Genomic DNA, 14,060 nt, shown 5'->3' on the forward strand with positions numbered 1-14,060 from the left:
ATCTATACAAAGGCATAAAGAGTATGGGAAATTGTAAATGTTTAGATAAATACAGGGATTTTTCTCTTAATATCTTTAAAGTAGAATTCACTGCAACAAAATTAATAATAACATACATAGAAGTCAAAGACATGGCAACAATAACATGCAACATGGGAGAATGAAATGGAAGTTTACCATTATAAAGTTCATACCCTATGGGTGAAGTGTTACAAAATTACTGGAGGATAAGTTATGACATGTTCAAAGATGTATAATGCAAACTTTAAGTAAACTACTTGTAAAATAAAACAAAACAAAGAGCTAATATGCCAATAATGGAGATAAAATAGAATCGTAGTTAATTATTCAAATTAATCCAAAAAATAGGAAAAGAGGAAACAGGAAAAAAACAAAAGATGGGAATATAAAAAATAAATAATATGGTAGATTTAAATCTACTTATATTGACAATAGCCTTAAAAACAAGACGTCCAGATGGCTAACAGACACACTAAAAGATGCTCAACATCGCTCATCATCAGGGAAATCCAAATCAAAACCACAATGAGATACGATCTCACACCTGTCAGAATGGCTAAAAGTAACAACTCAGGAAACGGCAGATGTTGGCAAGGATGTGGAGAAAGGGGAACCCTTTGGTATTGGTGGGAATGCAAACTGTTACAACCATTTGCAAAAACTTTTGAGCCATTTTTTCCTCAAAAAAATAAAAAAATAAAAATAGAGCTCCCTACAAACCAGTAATTGTACTACTTGGTATTTATACAAAGGCTACAAAAATCCTGTTTCCAAGGGGCACATGCACCCTAATGTTTATAGCAGCACTATCAACAATAGCCAAATTATGGGAAGAACCCAAATGTCTATCGACTGATGAACGGATAAAGAAGATGTGGTATACAGGTACAATGGAATATTAGTCAGCCATCAGAAAGAACGAAATCTTGCCATTTGCAACAATGTGGATGGAACTAGAGTGTATTATGTTAAGTGAAATAAATCAGTCAGAGAAAGCCAAATACCATATAATGTCACTCATATGTGGAATTCAAAAAAATAAAACTGATGAATGTATGGGAAGGGAAGGAAAAATAAGATAAAAAACAGGCAACGAGGCAAACCATAAGATACTCTAAATACAGAGAACAAACTGAGGGTCGCTGGAGGGGAAGTGGATGGGGGAATGGGTAAATGGGAGATAGGTACTAAGAAGGGCACTTGTTGGGGAGAGCACAGGGTATTATATGTAAGTAATGAATCACTAAATTCTACCCCTGGAAAAAAAAAATAAATGGACTAAAACTGGGGCACCTGGGTGGCTCAGTCAGTTAAGCATCCAACTTTGGCTCAGATCATGATCTCAAAGTTCACGAGTTTGAGCCCCGCATCAGGCTCTGTGCTGACAGCTCGGAACATAAAGCCTGCTTCAGATTCTGTGTCTCCCTCTCTCTCTGTTCCTCCCCTGCTTGTGCGCTCTCTCTCTCTCTCTCTCTCTTTCTCTCTCAAAAGTAAATAAAAATTTAAAAAAACTTTTTTAAATGGATTAAAGCTACCTTAATTAGTTTCCATATTGAATAAAAACGCAAAACCTGATTTCATGCTATGCATAAGATACTCACCTTAAATGTAAAGACAGATGGGATAGACGAAAAGGATGGAAAAAGATATACCATGCAACATTAATCAAAAGAAAGCTAGTTGGGGCAACTTAGTGGCTCAGTAGGTTAAGTGTCCAACTTCAGCTCAGGTCATAATCTCATGGTTTTTGAGTTCGAGCCCCACATCAGGCTCTGTGCTGACACCTCAGAGCCTGGAGCCTGCTTTGGATTCTGTGTTTCCTTTTCTCTGCCCCTCCCCTGCTTGTTCTCTCTCTCTCTCTCTCTCAAAAATAAATAAATAAACATTTTAAAAATGTGAGCATGTTATAATAGTATTCAACAAAGAAGTTTAAAAACAAACAAAAAACAAAGAACTTACCAAGGATATCAGACATTTTCTTATGATAAAGGGGCCAGTTTATCAAGAAAATGTAACAATCCTAAATGTGAATGCACTTAATCAGAGTATATATGCAAAACCTTATAAACTTGAAAAAATAAATCTACAATAATACTTGAAGATTTCAACACTTCTCTCAGTAATTGATAGAACAAATAGAAAATCAGTAAAGATACAGAAGAATTAAATAGCAATATCAACCAAAATGACATAGCGGGCATATATATAAAAAACTCCACCCAACAGCCAAATACACCTTTTTTTCATGTGCTTATGGAACAAAAAACCAATATAGATCATAAGATAAGCCACAATATTTTTAAGAGGATGGAAACCATACAAAGTATGTTCTCTGAACACAACAGATTTAACCTAAAAATAAAAACATTCCTAAATATTTGGCACTTAAGTAGCATACTCCTTTTTTAAAACAATTTTTTCATGTCTATTTTGGAAAGAGACAGAAACAGACTGTGAGCAGGGGAGAGGCAGAGAGAGAGGGAGACACAGAATCCGAAGCAGGATCCAGGCTCTGAGCTTTCAGCACAGAGCCTGATGCGGGGCTGGAACTCATGGACCACGAGATCATGACCAATGCCAAAGTCGGACACTTAACCAACTGAGCCACCCAGGTGCCCCTTAAATAGCATACTTGTAAATAACCCTTGGGTCAAAAAAAAAAATCACAGGAGAAAATGGAAAGAATTTTAATTTAATGAAAATGAAAACATAATGAATCAAAATTTGTTATAAGCAGCTAAATCAATACACACTGGAAATTTTTATGATGTTTAAACTGGTATCAGCAAAGAAGTTTCCAATCAATGACTTAGAATGAAATGAACAAATTAAATTTAGATAAGCTGAGGGAAGCAAATAGTGAAGAGAAGAATAGAAATTAATGAAATTGAGAACAGAAAAAAAGGGAAGAAAACCAATGACACCGAAAATGTTTCTTTGAAAGTTTATAAGATTTATAAACCTCTAGTTAGGCTTACCAGGAAAAAAAAAAGAGAGAAGTCACAAATTCCCCGTATTGAAACAAGTGACACAAAGACTATGAGTCCTCCAAACATTAAAAGGATAATATTATACACAATTTTATGGGAAATTCTAGAAGAGCAAAACTATAGTGCCGGAAAGCATGTCAGTGTTGACTATAAACGGGCACAAGGAGGCTTTTGGGAGTGATAGAAATGCTCTATTTCATGATCATGGTGGTTCATGACTCCATGTACACACATGTCAAAACTCATGAAACAACACACCTAAAAGCAAAGAATTTCACTGTCTACAAAAAGTGCCTCAATAAAGCTGATTTTTAAAAATTAAACAATGAAGTAATATGAACAGGGACTTCTGGGAAATGGTGATGGATCAAAGCATATATATTTTCTTTCTCTTTCTCCCAAACTAAACTAAAATAACAGAATGTTTTTTTTTAAAGGCATAAATCCACAAGGGCAAAGAGAAGTGGAGAAGAGATGACCAAGAATATATAACTTTGGGTGGAAAAACAGATGGACCCTTGGTAACTGCTTTAGGAGACCAAAGAAAGTTTAACCCTAAACCAGAAGCAAAAAAACCAAGATGCAACTAGATTTATATGTAGAATGGGCTGCACCTGTTACCTCTGTTAGAGGGCACAGGAGTTGGACTTAAAAACAGGATAATTGGTTAAAAGTCTGTTTAAGAAGTATTTAGAGAGCCAAATTCTCTCCCAGCTCCATACAGTTGGCCTGTCTCTTCCTTCTTTGTCAGCACAAAACTGGATGTTTATTCTGTGGAGAAAATAATTCTATAGGATTAGGATGGAATCCTATCCAGTGGTAGGATGTGGTCAAAGAAGGATTCCCTGAGGAAGTGATGCTTGGACCAAACTTTGAAAGATAAGTAGGGTTTAACGAGAGGAAGTAAAAATAAGACCACAGACCCAATGATTTTGAAAACTGACCTTTGCTGATTGTGTAACATCTGTAGACAGGAAGAGATGAGATAAATGAATCATGGGTCATAAACTGGAGACCATTCACATATCAGTTTCTTATCTGCCAATTTTACGGGTTCCCTTTTATACCTGAGAACAATTCAAGATACTGCCAACATTGACAGAAATATTTTTCGGATCCAGATAGCAGGGGGGCACTTAAATTTACAAGTGGAAAAAAAAAAGAAACTTCAAAAAGATGATGACAATAATACACATTTGAAATGGGATTTGGGTATATGCATTCTAAAAATAGGAAGAGAAATAGTAAATTAGATAAAATATACATTTGAAAATAGATTCAAATATGCATTTTGAAAATAAGGGGAGTCACATAAATAAGAAAAGTTATACATCAAAAAGGAGATTGAAAAGAAAGCAAGTCGCAGAATGATATCAAGGAAGGAGATCAGTAAAGATATTTTTTGTTTTAAATTAATTTGAGTCCTGAGGCATTGCAAACAAGTGACCTAGAGGCGGTTGTCACAGGAAATTGAATGTCTTGTGCTTTTTCTCCTCAATCATATGAAGTTAAACTTTCAAAGACACTTCATAGGAATGAATGCTTGACTGAGAAAAAAAATGTAACATTTTTTGTTTTTTTTTTTTTTTGCATTTTGTTCAGAATAGAGATGTTTGAGCTTTATAAATCACAAGTCGTAAAAGGTATCAAAATTTTATTTCAGTAGATTATTACGTGTCTTTCAAGATAGAAAGACGTGGACTCCATGGGTCACAACGTTGGGCCTTTGTGCATAAAAAAGAAATCGGCTTCCCAGCTCAGAGGTGAGACTGCCACGTGACCTGGAGGCCTAGGCCCCCTCTCTAGCAATTGCTGAAAATTGTAAACACAAGTGAAGTAATTCCCAGGAGAGGCAGAAGGACTTTAAGGTTTCACTCAATCATGTTCTTCTGCTCACTAGAAGTAAACCATGTTTGAGATTGTCTGGAAAACAGCTGTTGGTGACAGACACATCTGGTGAGCAGCTGAAACACGAAGTTGCTTTTTTTGAGCCAAGGCTTAATGCCAATGGTATCTCTAGAATTAAACTTACTTGAGAAGAGCCAGTACAAAAAGAACACTCTGACTCTTTCTCTCCGACAGCAGAAAATGAGTGTCCCATGTGAAAGGCACCCTCCCTGCACCAGGATATAGAGACATCCTTATTGCTAAAGATAGGGAATTCAAAGTCAAGTAGGCTTTGTAAACAAACTGCTTAGTTTCCTCATCAGTTAGCACACAAATCTAAGTTTCCTTGTCTTATCACTTCTTCACAAATTTATTGTTTCTTTGTGTAAAAGGTATAAAAGCTCCCTCCTTTGGTCATTTCTTTGGATCTCATTTTCTTATGAGGCTCAGTACATACAAAATTACATTTATTTTTCTTCTGTTAATCTGTGCTATGTTAATTTAGGTATTAGGCCAGTCAAAAGAACCAAGAGGGGTTGGGGAAACTGTCCCTTCCCTAACGGTTTTGGTACAGTGGGCAGGATACTTCACTGGCTGGACACCATGTGTTCTGGGGCTACAACTGGAAGATCCCAGGGCCTCTGATAAGCACCAGCAGTAAGTAAGAATTCTTACCAGTCAGCCTCCCAGATCTCTATCTACAGAATTCAACGGAAGTGTAAGTGGTGAAAATCCTTTTGCTCTTTTATAAAATTTGGATTATCAGGAGAAAATATTTGTGGAACTAGTTCCTTGGATAATTTTTTTTAATGTTTATTTATTTTTGAGAGAGACAGACAGAGCGTGAGTGGGGGAGGGGCAAAGAGAGAGGAGACACAGAATCCGAAGCAGGCTCCAGGCTCTGGGCTGTCAGCACAGAGCCCGATGCCAGGCTCGAACTCACGAACTGTGAGATGATCTGAGCCAAAGTCGTATGCTTAACTGACTGAGCCACCCAGGTGCCCCACTAGTTCCTTGGATATAATGTCTCTGGTAAAGATTTTGTATGAGTACCCTCAGTTTGTATTGATCTTTTTCCTCCCAAACATGGCCACTATTTCTCTTTGTTTCTGTCTATTATATCATTTATAAGGAGGAAGAATCACAGGGAAAAACACAGGCATAGACCTTGTAAGCCCTGCTGTTCAAGCTAGCCTCACAGACTGGTGAGTTCACAGTTCTTACCAGACCAGTGTCAGTTTACAACAAACTTTGCTGTGGGTCCCCTGTGTGAAAGCTAAATGAGGCTTTACCTTTTGTCCTGTTCTATGTCCTGAGAGTGTGACTTTATGACCAATGAGAATATTCTCTCTGGTCTCCACCATCCAGAAGATGCACTCACCAGTGTCCACTTTGGTGGCCAGTTGAATGGACTGGGATTTCAAGATACCAACTTACAAGCAGCATTCTCTTTGTCTGGATGTGCAGCTCTCAGGGAAATTGGTCAAAACAGGTCCCAGTCCATAAGGACCTTTGTCATCTCAGCCTTGTTGTCCATTGATGCTACAAAAGTCTCCATTTAGTAGCACCTGTCCAATGTCACAGATTAGTGGGCCTACAACTGGAGGCATCTCATGTTCCTATGAGAGACCAGAAAAACCATTTTCACTTCACCATCCTTTTAAGCTGCCTGGATCTATGAGGGTTGTAGCCCTTGCACTCTCTTGTGGGATGCCTCTTGCATCCTTGGTTTGTTACGGAACCAGGCTGGAATGCTGGCGGAAAAACCAAGCGGCACTTGGAGATCTTGGTGGATTGGAGATTTATTTAACAACGGCGGGCTCAGAGGAGACCATTTCTCTAAGGATCTGAGCCCCGACTGCAAGTGGGAAGGGTAATTTACAGTTGTCAGCTTCCATATCCATGGCGGGTTTTCTGCGCATGGCAAACAGGGCAAGAAGGACCTGGAAGAGAGGTCTCTAAGAGAGAGACAAGAGCTTGTTTTAGTCCCATCAGCTATCTTTGGTGCAGTACTTTATTCATTTTTCCAACAGGTTGAGTCATTAAAACAAAACAAAAACAAAAAACCTGCTGGTTTGAGTCACTAGTTATATTAGTATAAGATCCTATTCATCAATGGTCATACAATGGATCCTTTGAATTGAAAAAAACTTCTACATTTTAGACGGCCATCATCCTAAACAATTGTCTTATTGGTACCTATAGAAAGACCAGGGGCGCCTGGGTGGCGCAGTCGGTTAGGCGTCCGACTTCAGCCAGGTCATGATCTCGCGGTCCGTGAGTTCGAGCCCCGCGTCGGGCTCTGGGCTGATGGCTCAGAGCCTGGAGCCTGTTTCCGATTCTGTGTCTCCCTCTCTCTCTGCCCCTCCCCCGTTCATGCTCTGTCTCTCTCTGTCCCAAAAATAAATAAACGTTGAAAAAAAATTAAAAAAAAAAAAAAAGGTACCTATAGAAAGACCAAATTAAAAAGTCAATACAAAAAATATGACGGCCCGCCTTAGGGACTCCATGAACAAGATGAAAGAACAGAATAAACTTTAAACAAAATTAAAGTCCACATTCAACATAAATTCCCCTTCTTAAAATCTGGTCTCATCTCCCCAAATTTTCTTAACACCTCAAACCCCTCCACCCTCCCCCAGAAAATCCCTTAAACACTCAGCTGCTTCGTTTAACTTCCTTTTCCCTATAAGATTTACAGAGAGCACGCCAGCCTAATCTCTAGGCCCAAAGTCTACAAGTTACTCATGTAAATGCTAAAAAGGCCAGAAATAAATTTAGCACAAATACCCGGTAAGAGCAATCAGGCTCCTTTTGCTGGGTTCTATAATCAGACTTTGCCAGCTTCAGGCCTTCCTATGCAAGGTCCTTTGTGGTATCCAAAATGCCCTCCCAAAAAAATTTATCTTCCCTAGACAGCAGAACATAGAAATCTTTTGATTTCCATCTTTGCTGGGAATTTTCCAATAGATATAAAAAGGCAAATTCAAAATAAAATGGTAGAGTGGGCAAATCAACCTCTAAGCATTCTAAGGGCAAAGACTACCCAATTCTTTAAGACAGCTTGTGGAAGCTCAGATTTTAAAAGAAGTTAAAATCAATGATTCTTAATTTATAATGACTTGAGAAACGCAAAAGCAGAATTCTGAAAGCAGCTCAAAATTCACTCAGACCCTTTTCTATTTGCCTTCAGACATTTGCAGATATTATAAAGAAACCAAGATACTGAAAACAAAATTGTTCTGTACCTGAGAAAAAGAATGAAAATTTAAATAGTAGTTACTTCAGGCTTACTTCCAGTAATAGGCAAATATACCCCCAAACTCTGGGGAAAACACTTGTATTCTTCCTCTGTTCCTTGAGGCTGTAAATCTTATCGTGTCTTTGAAATGGAAATACAACCCACTGAGGCTTGATACTAAGGGGGAAAAGAGAAAGAGGGCTTTTAAAAAATACAAATACTAAAAAAGCTCCCTTGCCCAAACTCCATATCACAGCTTCCTGAAGATCACTTCCAGTGACAAATACAAATCTTTAAAGTCTTCTCCACAGGCGTGCCTGGGTGACTCAGTCAGTTCAGCATTAAACTCTTGATTTTGGCCCAGGTCAAGATCTCACACTTCATGAGATGGAGACTTGCATCAGGCTCTGTGCCCCCTCTCTCTCCCTTTCTATCTGTTTTCTCACCCCCGCCTCTCTCTCTCTCTTTCAAAATAAATTAACTAAAAAAAAAAAAAAATCTTCTTTGCAAATAGTAAAAGGCTTTAGCTATCTGAATGGATACACTTATTCCGAATGTTATTGATAACCTAGTGAGTTTGATATTGTTATACCTGATTCATAACTAAAATTTTAAAATTAAAGCCATAGGATCACTATTTATGTTTCTCCTCTATGTATGTCTATAATATGTACATTAAACTATGGTACTTTTCTACCTCTGGACAGTATCACCAAAATTAATTCATAAAAGAGCTCTATTTAATCGGGTTAAAATTAAGTGCTTATAAATTAAGTATTTCCAATTCTCAAAAAAGGGTAATAGAAACTAACTCTGTTGCTCTTCAAAATTACATGCCTTGGGAAAACAGTTGTTATTAAAGCAAGTTTAAGTTTATGGCTTAATGAATATAGACATGTCTTTAGAGTTCTCAGCATTAAATATGATACTTTTATTCCACCTAGGTTTACTAAAATTAAAATAAGCTCATGTTATCTCTGTCACAAAATTTGTCCACAAGAAAAAAACCTAAGGTAATGACTAACTGCTTTAATGTCTCAAGAAATTCTCATGAGTAGTCTATGGTTGTTAAGAATAAATGAGTTAAATAATAACAACAATGATGTTGATGATGATGATGAGTACTTACTCATCTTCTTTAAACAGAAGAGTTTTTAGGTGAACTTTTTAGCAATGATTGCATTATGATAGGTGTACTTAAAAAGTTTTCCAAATCTATTTGGTAACCTGCAGAACTTCTGCCCTTAGGATTTTGTTAAGTTAAATCAAATTATGGGAACTTATTGAATATCTAGATCATTTCCAAATAAGATAAAATACCAAAACATTAATTGCTAAGCAAGTCTAGGTTTACCTACTTTTGACCTTTTTTTTAAATAAAGAAACTAAAGAGATTTGGGTGTATGAGTAAACATATCTTGTGTTATGTTAAATAAATTGTGCTATAAGGAGATATATACTTCTAGAAATTATGAAGTGTATTAATAATTTTGCCAATCTAGGAATACTGATATAACAGTTCATAATTGCTTACTTTTTAATTTTCACTAGAAATTAAAGTTTCTAACAGTTAAGAATTCTAACTAATATATGTGATTAAAACTACTAGAAATAAGAGAGGTAACTCTGTATGCAAAAACAGTAGGATATATGTTTTTAGCAAGCAATTGAATGTGGAATAAAGATGCATTTTTGTTGAGAGAGAAAAAGTAATTTTGTCCCAAAATAAAGCTGATTATTTCTGAATGGGAAAGATAACAAGAGACAAACTAAAATGGACATAGAAAGTTGTAGAGGGTTTATGGTGGGGAAAGAATTTTTATGTGATTTAGCTGGAAGGGATTGAATTGAGTTGTTATTAGTATTGAAAAGATAAGCTTGAGGGATGCCTGAGTGGCTCAGTGGGTTAAATGTCCGACTCTTGGTTTTGGCTCAGGTCATGATCTTGTAGTTCATGAGATCAAGCCCTGCATCGGGGCTCTGTGCTGACAGTGAGGAGCCTGCTTGAGATTCTCTCTCTCACTCTCTCTCTCTGCACCCCCCATGCTCAAGCCTTCTTTCTTTCTCTCTCTCTTTCAAAAATAAATAAATAAACATTAAAAAAATAAGCTTGAGTATCAATAGTGTACATATATCAAAATGGAATTTAGTTTTATTTCATCTGTTGAAAGAACAAATAAGTTTGCTTGGACTATTGGTCTGCTTCTCACATGAATTTATGCTTCTCATAAGAGATAATAAAGGTGTTTTATGTTTTTAAAGAAATCTGCTTAGAAAACAAGGATTCTATGTTTTTCCAATACAATTTCCTGTGTTATCAGGTCTTTGATTACTAAATTAAACCCTCTTGATATTAAAAGAGCTAAGTTTTGCTCAGAACTATGTAACCATCTATGTTTGCCTATAAGGTCTATAATTATCACTTTGGTTAAATAGATAACTAAGTATTGTTTCACAGTGACCTATGATCCTATTTCACCAAGTGTTTTAAAACCTTTTCAGTATTTTTTACAAACTTCCCCCAAATCAAATTCTAAATAAAGTCTTTTGACCTCAAACAAATGTTGAGAATCTTAACAGGGTCCCTGGGATATCTCAAAAGATTTATTCTCTCTTTTTATAAAAGAAATATTACACAAATTAGGCTTATTTAATATATTAAATTACATAGAAGCATTGTCAAATAAGCCATGGTAAACTTTCTTAGATTGTATGATATAAATGAATGTTAATAATATAAGCATTCTAAGAATTATATAACATTCCTAGAATTGTGATATGTCCTATTATCAACCATAATTCCATTTATTATTATCTTAAAATGTCATGTGTCATAGAAATAAATGATCTTGTCAATTTTTTTTGCATTATAATGAACTCTCATCAGATGTTTAACTATGGCTATTTTAAGTCTTTTGTTATGTATAGATGGTTACCGTTTTATTTGGATCCTTTTACAAAAGCTTCCTGAAAACGTGTTTCATCGTCAGAGAAATTCATGAATCTAACGGGTACTTCGGAGTACAGATTTCTGATAACTTTCAAATATCACTCAACTAAGTAAGAATTTATAGAACCCTTGGTGGAGACACTGCTGGCTTCATAATAAAAGATCAACAAGAGGTAATTACACGGGACTGAATGAATTGAGAATAACGCCTATAATTTTTATGACTTTTTATTTGAAACGTTGCTATTTTTTTAAGGTTATTTATTTATTTTTGAAGGAGGGAGGGTCAGACAGAGGGAGAGAGAAAGTTCCAAGCAGGCGGCAGTGACCTGCACTTGACGTGGGGCTCAATCTCACATACCACGAGATCATGACCTGAGCCGAAATCAAGAGTCGGACACTTAACCAGCTGAGCTGCTCACGTGCCCCGAAACATTGCTAATTTTGTAATGTTTGGTTTGCTAGATATAAATAAAGCTTTTTCTTTTTTTCTTAAGCTTTCTGTGACTTAGGGCAAAGATAAAACATCTATCTTTTTTCCCCCCTACCTGATCCCTCCAAATCTGGCACTGAATATTTTTACATTTTTCTGACAATATAGTTATTTGCATAAGTTCAATAAAAATCCATATTTCACATATTTTTTCATTGTTTTCATTACATCAATTCTGTGATGTACTAAAAACATCCTAAGTACTTACTTGCCCATCTGTTGTGTGGAATCCCAGGGCAGTCATAAAAACCTATATAAAAATACTCTTTCTAGGCCTCCAACGTGTTTGGTAAATCTGCCTCCTAAATGTATTTACTCATACAACTTTTTCCATTAGTTGCAGATATTTTCCTTGGGGATTCTTTTTTGAAGAGCCAAGATTCTCTTTGAAGAGAAGGGACAGTGAGAGCAGGAAGGGAAGCACATGATTAGGTTGTGCCTGATATCCGTGGATCCCAACTGGACTGCACCCAAATATACTATTTTGAAGGATCTGCAACTATTTGTTAAGGTAGTTAAAGAAGTATCGTTTTGTGGTGAGAAAAGGTTTTGTAATCAGAATACCTTTGTGGAAGTCCTAGTTTCTCTATTTCATGGTTGAATGACCTAGCCAAATTACCTAACTTCTTTCTGCTTTGGTTTCCACATTTTTTTTACTTATTTTTTAATGTTTTTATTTATTTTTGAGACAGAGAGAGAGAGAGAACGAGAGACTGAGCACAAGTGGGGGAGGGGCAGAGAGAGAGAGAGGGAGACACAGAATCTGAAGCAGGCTCCAGGCTCTGAGCTGTCAGCACAGAGCCCGGGACGGGGCTTGAACTCCTGAACCACGAGATCATGACCTGAGCTGAAGTCGGACACTCAACCAACTGAGCCACCCAGGCATCCCTGGTTTCCACATTATAAAAATAAGGATAATATAATACTATCTGTTCTGCTCATCTTGAAAGGCTGTTTGAAAGATAATTAAGATTCTGGAGGTTGAAAGCACTTTGTAAATTTTAAGGGACCCTTAGAATTGGTGATGGTGTTCCTGTTATAGTCACTGTGGAGCAGGCGCAAATTGAAGCCAACCATTTATTCCTAAAGAGTGAACCTGCCACTTTGGAGTAGTGGTTTGTTTACTCTCAACTTCCTAGGATTTTATTTTTTTTTGTTTCAAACGAAGCATTGGCAAACATAACTTGTTAACATTATGTTTTAAATTAATGCTCATTTTTAATTTCAGACCACGACTACTGGAACACAAAAAGGTGTTTTTACCTTGAAAAAAACTTTTCAGGTTAAAAACCACAAAGGAGGCAAACTGGTTTTTCTTAGTTGCTCCAAAGGACCTTCTATCCTGAGGTGATCATTGTGTAAATTTACAGACCTGTCTGAGGATCCAAAGTAAATTTCTAAACACACAGAACTCTATGCAAGAAACTAACCCTTTGTTTCAAGGTAAAATGGGAGTTTAAAAATAAAAGTCAGAGTGCTTTTTTATAAGATCTGTGATAAGATTAACAGACCTGCCCTCCCTTTCCCCTCTCCTGACTATAATGACTTTCATTCCTAAAAAAAAATCACTTAAGACTTCTTTGCCACTTAATATCACTTCTTTTTGACACGATCCTGGCCTATTTTCACTCCCGTTGAGCCTCTTATTCCAAGACGTCATCAGCTCCAGGTAAAATGCAATATTCAAATACCCTTTCATAAGGAAGATTCTGGATGTTCCTTGATCCTATTGCCCAATCGTCAATATCCCATGTGGTTTTTTTCCCCAAAGATGTATTATTATCATATGATGCATATAATGTAATTTGTATATCATACAACAGTTCTGCTGATTTTAAATTACTCTTTGGCTAATAGTAAAAAGAAGTATTTGAAAGATACCACACTGCTAAAAGAAACAGCCCTTTGTTTTGTTTTCTTTTTTATTGAAGTATAATTGGCATACAATATTATATTAGTGTTAGGTGTTCAACGTAGCGATTCAATATTTATATATATATACACTACAAAAATGATCACCATAACAAGTCTAGTTACCATCTGCCACAATACAGAGTTAATACAATATTATTGCCTATATTCCCTGTGCTGGACATTACATTCCTATGATTTTATTTTGTAACTGAAAATTTGTGCCTCTTGATTTCCCTTAATGCATTTTGCCCACCCCCAAATGCCCTTTCCTCTGGCAACCATCAGTCTGTTCTCTGTAACTCTGAGTCGGGTTTTGTTTTATTTTGTTTGTTCATTTGTTTTGTTTTGTAGATTCCACATTTAAGTGAAATTGTATATTTGTCTTTTTCTATATCTTACATATTTCACTTAGCATAATATCCTCCAGGTCCATCCATGTTGTCAAAAGTGGTAATGTTTCATTCTTTTTATGGTTGAGTAATATTCCATTGTGTGCGTGTGTGTGTGTGTGTGTGTGTGTGTGTATGTACCATTTTTTTATCCACTTATCTATTAATGGACACA

Source organism: Lynx rufus, unplaced genomic scaffold (genome assembly GCF_022079265.1).
Source record: "Lynx rufus isolate CCGP_SWC_20201006 ecotype Redwood Valley unplaced genomic scaffold, mLynRuf1.p SCAF_6, whole genome shotgun sequence".
NCBI classification, from domain to species: domain Eukaryota; kingdom Metazoa; phylum Chordata; class Mammalia; order Carnivora; family Felidae; genus Lynx; species Lynx rufus.